The following is a 12,404-nucleotide window of genomic DNA, read 5'->3' on the forward strand; positions in this document are numbered from 1 at the left end:
GGCAATTCACAGAGGAAGAGATACAAATGGCAAACACACACTTAAGAAAATGTTCATCATCCCTAATCATCAGAGAAATGCAAATTAAAACAACTATGAGATTCCACCTTACCCCAATAAGGATAGCCAACATCAAAAGGTCAAATGAAAGTAAATGCTGGTGAGGATGTGGAGAAGTAGGGACACTCATTCACTGTTGGTGGGAATGCAGGATGGTACAATCACTTTGGAAAGCAATATGGAGACTCCTGAAAAAGCTGACTATAGAAATACCAACAGACCCAGTTATACAATTGCTGGGCATGTACCCTAAAACCTTCAAACCAAAAGCCAGAGAGATTTGCTCAACCATATTTTTAGCGGCTCAATTCGTAATAGCTAAAAGCTGGAATCAACCCAGATGTCCATCATTAGAAGAATGGATAACAAAGATGTGGTATATCTACACAATGGAATTCTATACAGCAGTAAGAAAAAACGACATAAAGAAATTTGAGGAAAAATGGTTGAACCTGGAACAGATCATTCTCAGCGAACTTACCCAATCACAGAAAAAAAATCGACACATAGTCTCACACATCTGCAACACCTAACCTGAATTTGCCCAAGATGCCTTACATACCCACCAAGCACCTCATGGACTAGACAATAAGGTGGATGGGAGGGCGGGGAGGGAATTCAAGGGTGGAAAACAGTAATCCGGACCCAAACGGCAATGGTACCATAAAATTCTACTTCCTAAAAGACAGACCAAATGGCTGAACCTTCACTAGACCCTTACAGGAAACACCTGAACCACAAGACACTGGAGAGGGTAGGATTAAGACTGACCTAAATCTCCTACATCTTCCCTCCCTCCCTCTTCCCCTCTCCCCCTCTCCCCTCTATCTCTCTCCTCTCTAACTCTTGTATATTAGTTATCTTTTTCCTCAATTTCTTAGTGGACACTGACCTGTCACCCCCACTTCCAGCTTGGGCCTACCATCCACAATGAGCTTTTGATCAGAGAAACCTACAAGGTTTCCCAAAACAATGACAGACTTCTGTCAGAGTACTTGATGACCCACCAAAGGCCAGTGATAAGACCCTATTGCTGAAGACTCCATACACTGCTGACGCGTAAAATGGAATGACATGGCTGGAAGCCAGGACAGAGTCAGTCCCCAGACAGTCAGCTTATCTAGTGCCAGAAGGTGCTACATAGGCGACTGGGGGAAATGACCAAGATCTGTCCAAGCAACACATTGTTTAACCTAATTAGCAACAGATAACCGGATGTGATGCCCACACAAATGCAATAGTGGTACACAGCCATGGTGAGGAATCAGTTGCTCTTGATTTGGCTAACTGATCCACTCAGTGGTACTAGACCCATAGCTGGAGCTGGGAAACAAGTCAGAACCATACCCAAACACAAGCCCACTCTCCAATATCAAGCTACCATCAATCACGGGGTATAAGAAGGCCTACACCTATCAATCTGTCTATCAAAAAAGTAAGTGTTATCTCAATTTTCCGGGTGCTAACTTACTCTCCGTTGGAGAATCTGCTTCTCTTTTCCAGATAGATGCAGATCCTAAGAAGAGAGCTGCCCCAACATACCTCAAAAGGGGCCCAACTGAAACTAAGGACATCTGGCGAAATAAGCAAGGGCAATGTTTTCCTGAGAACCGGATACCAGCAAAAGGGGAAGGAGATCAACGCAGAGAAAAATCAACTCCTACCAAATCAGAGAGCCAAAGCCTCAGAGGCCCCCAATACCTCAGCACTGAAGCAGACCAAAAATGAACCCAACATGGCTCAGGGAAATCTTGCGGAAGAGGGGGCGGAAAGAATGTCAGAGTTACATGTTGGGTCATGATTTGCAGAGACATTTATCATACTAATAACTTGGGGCTAACTCCACAATGCACGACCCATTTTCATTAACAAGGAGGGTATAATGGGAGGGGGTAGATTACAGATGAGCCTAAATAATGGTACCAAACTGCCTGTATTCACTGAAATGAAAACTAATAAATTAAATTAAAAAAAAAATCATGTTGTACATAGTTTCAATGTATGCAATTATGAATTTTTTTCTGGTTTTTATATTTTATGTTGTTTTATTTTTTATGCTTTGTTTCTGTATCACTTTTTATTTCCAAGACACAGTAGTTTCCACAAAGTCTGAAAGAAGTAAACTCATAATCAAATGTGAGTGCTTCCGCTGTTGCCAGGAAACAAAAGCCAGCTCTCTGCTTGCACACGAGACTTGAGGTGCCCTGCACTTGCCTCCCTGCCAGGCTCACCCTGGGCAGCTCCTCTCCCCACCATTTTTGCTTAGTAACTTGAGCAGTGAATCGACTCAGGCCATCATTCCTCGGCTCATGCTTTTTCTTGCTTTCCATTGCCTGTTTTATTCTTTCCATACTTGTAATCACCCAAGGTGTGCTCTTATTGAGGTCTTACTCGTATTCCCAATCAGGTAGGGTACTCCCTCCAAGTGCACATCTAGTGAGAACACTAGTTAAAACCCAATCGGATTTAATCTGTCTTTAATAATTCATCACATATCTATGGACAGGCCTTCAATATAACTGACTATAGTCCCCGTCTCTAGGGACTTGCAGCCCTGACCTCTAGGTGCTTACAGGAGCAGCTGGCTTCGGGGCAGGGACCACTTATGTAATTTTGAATTTAATTGATAACTCCTGTAATGATACCTTTTTTATCTCAAATTTTATTAATTCGGATCTTGTCTTTTTTGATTAGCTTCACTAAGGGTTTATAAAAAACAAAAACTACAGATAAGAGTATCACATCTATAACAAAGTTTATACTAAAATATAATACTATTCACTCAATTTGATATCCATGTGGGAAAAATGAATATAAAACTCTCATTCCATATTTCGGATATTATTTTACATATTAAATTCACAAAATGATAAATATTAAATAATCTGATATATAAAATATTAAAATATCTTTAAGATACCATGGTGAAATTATAATTATTTTTAATAAGTAAAATGGACTAGGACAATGAAAAATCTTTTGTAAAATTACCTACTTTATATACCAATCATAACTATACCAAACAATAATACTATTAGAACTATTAGGAAAAAATAAAAATAAATTTCTTACAAGATAGATGGAATGAAATTATGTGACAAAATAATTGTCATTAAAATATTTTGTTTTGAATATAATAAATGTCAAGATTAATCTTCTAGTGTAAAGAAGAATAAGAGTACACTTTGAGCAGAAAATGCATAAAATTTAATGTAATATCACACAGGCATAAAAGTGAATCCAGGGCTGGAGAGATGGCTTAGCAGTTAAGCGCTTGCCTGTGAAGCCTAAGGACCTCGGTTTGAGGCTCGGATCCCCAGGTCCCACGTTAGCCAAATGCACAAGGGGGCGCATGCGTCTGGAGTTCGTTTGCAGAGGCTGGAAGCCCTGGCACGCCCATTCTCTCTCTCTCCCTCTACCTGTCTTTCTCTTTGTGTCTGTCACTCTCAAATAAATAAATAAACAATGAACAAAAAATATTTTAAAAAAAGTGAATCCATTTGTGAAGAATTTAACTAAAAGGAGAGACACTATCACTACTTGGAGGTAAACTTAGTTATAAAACTTGTTGCTACATTTACAAGCATGAAAACTTAAATATCTTTGGTCTAATCCACCAGAAAAAAGAGGTGAAAAGTCATGCATTTTGTTTCTGAACTAGCCACAGAATAACATTAGTCCAATTTTTGTCACAAAAACAAATCAATGCTAGACTCAAAATTAAAATGTTAAATGATACTTTCACATAATCTAGCATCCACAGCATTTTAATAATGTTTACTGTCACAAATATTTGCTAATACCAAAAAACTGATTATTTTATCCCTTATATATTCTTATTCCAATAAATGAGGATGTCTCAAAATAATGATTATCCCTTTACCTATATCCTAGATAGCAAAAGAAGCAATGTGATGCATAAATTTATTTTTGGATCATTTACCAATCCTAACCTTCTAGATAATATATTTACTCTTAATAGTAACCTCATTCTGGACTGTGAATATACTATGTAGATGATATCACATGTAAAACAACCATATTATCTTAAATTTGTTTATAATAAACTTTAGAAGAATGTATGTTTATTTTGTACCTGAAAATTATGGACAAAACCTAAAGTATTCATCTGTACATTTTGGCTGCAATATATTACATGATTTAAAAAGAAAATGAAAATTTTCCCAATTATTTAGGCTAGAGATTAATAATTGAAGGGCTGCTTCTAAAGAAGTGGTTGTGCTTACTATTCAATTAAATAATGATCAAGTGACCAAAATGGGATGAAACAATATTAAAGCAAACGCATGCTGATATTAGCTAACAAAACTCCACAATAATCACATAAAATATTATGTCAATTCTCTCATGAGCTAAATATCTCTTCTTAATTTCCACCTTCCAATACAGTAGCCATTATACTGAATGTTAATATGAGTTTTACAAGGTACACATATTCAAATTGTAGCACTGTGTAGGATGAATCTAGAAGAAAATGTAAATTTCTTGTAGCTATGGTGTTGAGACACATTAGTTTGGGAGGGTTATATGGACAAACATCTCAGGATAAATACTTTTAGATTTCTTTCTTCTAGCTACATGATTACATTTAAATGATCGATCTCAGCTTCAATGCACATTTCTATGGATAATAAAATTGTGCATCAGTTGTACCTTGTATGCCGAGAAATTTCTGTGGGGTTATTAATGATTGTTCTTTGCCTGGATGACGGCATTTGTCAAGGAGCATGGCTAAAACACAAATGTAAGGGAAAAAGATAAAGCACAGTCTAGGGTGTTTCTGATGACTTATGGAATTTACTAGGCTTTTTGTGTGAGAGATGATAAGGACATGCTTGATGCAAAATTTGGAAACTGGGGCTAAGGAGATGGCTTGACACTTACTGTGATTGCTTGCTTGCAAAGCATAACAGCCAATGTTCGATTCCCCACTACTCATGTAAAGCCAGATGCACAAAGTGCCACATGCATCTGGAGTTTGTTTACAGTGGCTAGAAGCCCGTGCATGCCCATTAATTCTCTCTCTCTCTCCCTCTCCTCTTTGTCTCTCTCTGTATGCAAATAAATAGATAAAATATTTTTTTTAAGGTTTTAGAAACTGATCTTATCCTGACTACTAGTTTCCTGTCTATAGTTGCCTAAGTTGCATGAGAAGCAGAGTAGAATGAGCCTCACTGCTTGCCGATCAGAATAGCGCAGAGCTGGTGGAGTGTGTTTCTCAAGGACCATACAACAAAATACAACAGTATGTTAATAGAGTTTAGGTTGTTTATGATGACAAAACCACAGACCGTGAAACAACTGTACCCAGTGTTGCAGTTAGCTTCGTGTTGCTGGCAGAAAAGACCTAATCAAGAGCAGTTGTGGGAGGAAAGGGTTTATTTTGGCTTACAGACTCAAAAGGAAGCTCCATGATAGAATGGGAAAACTATGGCAAGAACAGAGGGTAGACATCACCAACTGGCCAACATCAGGTAGACAACAGTAGCAGAAGAGTGTGCCAAAAAATGACAAGGAGAAGCTAGGCGTCACAACTGTTAGCCTGCTCCCAACAATACACCACCTCCAGAAGGTGCCAATTTACAAATTGCCATCAGCTTTGGAACTAAAATTTACATAAAACACATATGTTTATGGGGGACACCCAAATCAAACCGCTACACCCACATTATATAGCACTTAAATAAATATCTTCTGCATAAAAAGAAAAACAACAGATTGAAAAGAAAACTTTAAACGTGGGAAAATACCCACCAACAATATGACTGACAATAAATACACTTATTGAATTCATAAGGAAACTGTACAGCTTAACTGATGATTTTATAATTGAAGATTACAGACAGTACATGTTGGCAAGTGTGTGAAGAAAATGAAAGCTTTTCATGTTGATGTCAATGAGTGCAATCAATAAGATGTTTCCTCATTTTTTTGGAAAACAGAATTTGGAAATGAATTCATAATTTTAATTTCTGAATATCACAAATGTTTATAATTAGAATTGTGAAGACATATGCACTGTATCATGTTCTTTACAGTGATTTAAAAATAACCAAGATATAAAATAATATGTCCATTGACAAATGAATAAAGAAAATGTGACATACATATACAATTACTATTTAGCATTTTAAAACAAGGAAATTCTTCAAGCTTCAGAAACATTAATAAACCTATCAAGCATTATTAGAAATTATACAGAATATTCACAAAGGGACAACTGCTACAATATTCTATTTGTTTTCTATTTCTGAGAGTAAAATTCTAGAAAGCAAGTAAAATGTGTATTGCCAGGAAATACTAACAGGATAGGAACATGCTTTTCAGTGGCTAGATAGTTGAAATAACACAAGATTAACACGTTCTAGAGATCTGATTGCAAGATTAGTTGATAATACTGTTTGTGTTTTAAATCTTTAAGAGACTAGGTCTCATGTAGTGTTACCATAAGAAAAAGAAAAAGAAATAAGAAATGCTAGTCTCTGACTTTCACATGTTCCCACTTTTGATATTTGAAGAGGCATAGATAACTTGTCTGTATATTACAGGCTATGTTTTCAAGCTTTATTGCATAATGAGTATCTTTGGACTACCAAAATAATTTCTTCCTAGAGCTAAGAGTGGGTTCACTTACTCAAAATATCATTCTTTCTGATGGAAATTTTAGTGAGAATTTTTATTGTATGTTAGATTTTTATCTGTTCAAGTATCCATGTGTTATTTTTTTGTGAGGCTGAGAATTATTACTTACAAAATATGTATTCCCCACATAAAAATCATGTGTTGAAGTCCATACTTTCTTAGCTCTGAATGCAACCTTACCTCTTTTATTGTCTTTTATTGTCATTGAAGTCAGGACAACAAGTTCTTCCTAAAACAATATGACTGATATCTGTATAGTCAGAGAAAATCTGAACACAGGCAAATACTATATAGGTCATTGAAGGAAATAGGATACAGTTCTTACCTCAAAACTTGGAAGAACCAACTCTGCTAACACTTTCATTTAGATGCTCACTCTCCAGAAATGTAAATTTCTTTCTGTTGTTAAAATAACCTGGACAAAGTGCTTTATTAAGACAACTATAGTTAATTAAAGCACATGAAAGACAACACATCATTAGCAAGTAACTCAGCATTCTTGCCTTGCTGTGAATTATTAGCATCTTCTTTTCCATTCATTTTGTTTCTTCTGACTGATTCACATTAACTTATCATCTTTCAAATGGGACAGAATATCATAACGCTTATGACTTTTTGACATAAATAAGCAAAATGCACGGAAAGGCACAGAAGATTTTCAAATGAACAAACAAGTAGTTTTAATACATTGACATTTATAGATATTCCCAACCAAGAAAAGAATAACATGAATTATTTACAAGTCTATGTGGATCCGTAACAAAAAAAATACCAAATCCTAAGTTTCATACCAAGTGGAGATACATCTAAATGTAAAGGAAAATAATAATTATTCCCCACAACCCTCTTGTGACAATCTAGAAGTACAAAACAAAATGTGTTTTGTGTTCTAGTTTAAGATTTACGCAATGCAAAAAGTTATAAATGACATGAGTTTTCAAATCAATATAATTTTACATACAGTATATTATTATTGAATGGAAAATTAATTATGTCAAAAATTTTAGCTGTTTTTGTAATGATGAAATATATACATGCGCACACAGATACTTACCAAACAGCATAAAATACTGCTTGGTCAATTTAGGGGTAGAAATGTACATACACATTGATTTATTTTTCTACCATTAATTTTATAAAGATGAATAAATTTCAACTTGATTTTATGATCTACCCATATTTAAAATACATTTTTTATTTCTTTGACTTTTATACAATGTGTAATATTCAAATGATATTTGTGTACTTTGTAAGAATCACGGTTTAAAGTCACATGTTTTTAAAACTAAAATACTAAGTCAAAATGGATAAAACAAAAGAGTGGTATTGGTAAATGAAATGTAGAAAAGATGTGTCTCTTTTACAATTAATTCCTGAGTATAACTACTTAAAGTTCAAGGGTATTTATCAATAATGGCACAACTTAAATACTTAAACATAATTTTTATAAATTGATTCATGTACCCACCTTCACCACATGGAAAATTGTCTCTTAATCATCTATTTCAAAGTACATATTTGGCATTTGCATTATTAAACTAAACATATGTAAAATATTGAATGCTAAAAAACAATCACAACAGAAATAAGAATGATCACTATAAAAACAAAGATCCCTTATTCTGACTTTTTAAGTAGCCCAGCAGCATGGTCCTAATATGACCCCTTGCCTTCCACCTTCAGGGGACATGCTTCCTCTTTGCTTTCTGTTCTCACATCCTATCCTGGCTTCACTCCCTTGCCCTAAGCTTATTGGTTTATTGTAATTACAAAACAGGGGAGACACATGTGACTGTATTTTAGGACTATCTCTAGGATTAATTCCATAAAATGTAGCTTCTGCTCCCTAAAATCTTTTTCCACAAAAAAGTTAAACTTGTTTTGTTTGTTGTTTTGCTGACCTGTCATGATCAAGCTTATCCTGCATCATTACCTGCTCTAGAAGGGCTTTTGTGACCACACTAATCACTATTGCCATCTAGTAACACTCATTATTTCTCTGCTATTCCTTATTGCAAGACTGCCATTTTTATTGCTGTCTTGAGACAAATCATCACTCTATAGTCTAGTTAGGCCTTGATGTCAAGTTCATCCTCCTGCCTCAGTTTCCTGAGTACTGTGGCATTGCAGGCATGAGTCACCATACCCAGGCATAGTGTGCAATATTTTGTTCTACTGACATTATATATATGTATATGTATGTATGTGTATATATATATATATATATATATATATATATATATATATATATATGTATGTATGTGTGTGTGTGTGTGTGTGTGTGTGTGTGTGTGTGTGTTGTGTCATATTTTCATTGCTACAGAAAAATATTTTAGTATTTTATAGAGAAGTATGAACCCATTGCTATTTTGACATGACAAGTAGAAAAGTATATAAATAATGAGACATCAAAACAGAAGGAGTACATATTAAAGAGATGAGTGTCCCAAGTTGATTGGGGGCAGGTAGAATGGAACAAAAGGGAGTAATGAGATGGGAATACAATCAAATTACAGTTGATCATGTCTTGAAGTTCTCAGTACTATAGAGATGGCTGTGTTGGATATATCACATAATGAGAGATGACAGCATAGTTGGAGGGAAGCAAGTTGAAAGATAATATGGAAAGAAAGGAATTCAGAGCAGGGTCAGATGTCAGTCTTTCAGGTCAATCACTTTCTTCTTAGAACTAACCAGATTACTGACAGAACTGTTCACTCTTTTCTGATGTCAGTGTTCTCAATACCCTGTATGTCTCTTATTAAGCCCCATTAAAATGTTTTACTACCTCTGACACTAAGGATAAAGTCTTCAACACATGAGCTCTATGCACATCCAAAGAACAGAGTCATCTTCATCTCACTTACTTAGATAGCTATTGCCCATATCCCATCAAGATGTCAAAACAAGACAAGATCAAATACAGAAAACAAAAATGTATGCATGGATCTTTTTGAGACATAGTGTAGTTAGCTGCAACTTGCTGGGATAATCATCCAACCAGACACAGTTTGTAGGAGAAATAAGTTTATTTCAGGCTTATAGATCCAGGGGAATCTCCCTCAATGGTGGCAGAAGCTGCTTGCTTTTATACATCCAAGCAGTGAGAAACAATTGCAGAAATCAAACTCAATCTTGGGCTGGAGAGATGGCTTACCAATTAACGTGCTTGTCTGTAAAGACTAAGGAATGATGTTTAACTCTCTAGGTCCCAAGTAAGCCAGATGAACAAAGTGATACAAGCGCACAAGACCACAAATGTTCATGGGGGGGGGGGAGGATGCACACTTCTGGAGTTCTATTATAGTGAATGGAAACCCTGGAACACCAATTCTCTCTCTATCTCTCTCTGTCTTGCATAAAAAATAGGCTGCATGTTGGGCTTGCCACAAAGAAAAAATAAATTAATCTTAATAAAACATCTGAATCTACAGGCCATACATTCATATTATCATGTTCAAACTACCACAGACACTAAAATACATTATGTGAACATCTTAGAATGCATCAATAATTTCAATGAACTAAAACATTTCTTTTTTAAATTTCTTTATTCATAATGTTTAAGTTTTAATTTTAAGAGGGGCTAGCCACAGTGGTCACTTTAACCATTCTAAGTTTAAAACTCACAAATAGTTGTAAGGATGTCTATATAGTATGGGGAGCTGAGCAGACAATACTTAATTATACATTCCTGATAATGTGAAACCATAGGAAATTTTTTGATATAGTTATTGCATGGGTCCATTGGACTAAGCATGCTGTTTTGTTCTCATCCTGGCTTCTCTCTTGCAAAGCTTGTGGTTATTCCCTGAGCCCATCCCTGGCCTAGTAACTGACACAGAGTGATCAGTATCCCGATTCGAAAGGAGACATATGGACACCTGTGAAAGAGGTGATTGGGCCAGAACTATATTTCTCTGCCTTAGGTCAGGCATTTTAAAGAGTAACTTATTTTCCCATACAGAAAGCCTTATAAAGCCCAGACAAATTACCCCATGCATCCTGTTCAAGTCCACTCTCCATTATTACAGAAAGTAATTTATTTTATTTTTATTTTTATTTTTTTGATTTTCAAGGTAGGGTCTCACTCTAGCTCAGGCTGACCTGGAATTCACTATGTAGCCTCAGGGTGGCCTTAAACTCGTGGTGATCCTCCTACCTCTGCCTCCCGAGTGCTGGGATTAAAGGCAGAAAGTATTTTATTTTTACTTCACTCCCTTCTAAATAAACTTCATATGAACTTTATCTTTAAACTCGCTTTCTCATGGTAATAAAGTTTCTACTTTTGAGCTCACCATTTATTGTCTGTGATATTCATTCCTTTGAAATCCTTAAGACTCAGTAGAGCTTTGGTGACCATTGAAAGCCTGGCACCCTAGTTCCTGATTAAAGCCCATCTAAGAACGGAGTTAAGGTTCTTTTTATCTCAGAGGAAAAATAAGCTACTTCCCATATGTGGTACTTTGAATGTGTCTCTCCCGTGGAAGGATCTGACTGGATGGAGGAGGTGTCACTGAGGGAAGATCCTGGTGTCCAGCCCTAAGTGGTCATTGGGGGCAGATCTGAATTATACCCCAAAGGTTCCAGAGAGATGTGAGCTCCGGTGGAGACCTGGTTTCTTGGTGCTTTTGGTGCTGCCAGGTGGTAGATTTTCTCTCACTGCTTGGATTTATGAATGAGAGCCAGATTCTTCCACTATTGATGGAAATGCCAGGATCTGTTAGCTTGAAGTATATCTCTCCCTCCCCTAAACTGGTTTGGATGTTCATCCCAGCAACATGGAGCTATCTACAACACCACTGGACCCAAACAATAAATGTTGTATGGGAAACATAGCAAGAGAACTTAACCTTGAGAGAGCATAGTATTAAAATTAATGAGTGTTTTGGTTGGCTTATAATATGAAAATTAGGAAATAAATATGACCCCAGATGAGATAATGAGTGCTTTAAATTTTGAAGGAGTTCCCTGCTTTAAAATGCCATTTGTGACTGATGATAAAGACCAATGCAGAGAGTAATGAATAGCAGAGCTTTTGAAACCAAAGAATTTTAACAAATAAATAAAACTCATTTAATTTTTGTTTAGACTATATTCACCAGTATGTTGAATCACATTAAGATGCTCAAATGTCCAGTTAAGGAATTAGAGTAATACAGACTTTGTAGAAGGAATGTTGACATGTTCCTTTCTTCCTTTCTATGTTGTGGAACAATCTGAAAAGAGTTGGCATAAGGTTGTCTTTGAAAGTTTGATAGAATTTGACAGTGAATCAATCTATCTGGTCCTGACCTTTTCTTTGTGTGTAGACTTTTGAGTACAGTTTCAATCACATTGCTTGGAAAGAGGCTGTTAAAGCTATTGATATCATCAAGTTTTATCCTTGGGGTGCTACAGTGTTTAGAAATTTGCCCATTGCTTCTAGGCATGCCAGCTTTTTGGAATACATGATTTCAAAGTGTTCTGTAAGGGTACTTTGGAATTCATTAAGGATTATTGTAACAACACCCTTTTGGTCACTGATTTTGTTGATTTGGCTCATTACCTTTCCTCGGTCATTTTGGCTTAGGATAGCAGAGTAATTTCCCTAATTATCATATATGTAAAATATTTCAACATGATTCTCAAAAACCAAATTCTAGAAATCTTTAAGATTATCCATGATGACCAACTAGGCT

This window comes from Jaculus jaculus, chromosome 3, assembly GCF_020740685.1.
Source record: "Jaculus jaculus isolate mJacJac1 chromosome 3, mJacJac1.mat.Y.cur, whole genome shotgun sequence".
Lineage (NCBI taxonomy): Eukaryota > Metazoa > Chordata > Mammalia > Rodentia > Dipodidae > Jaculus > Jaculus jaculus.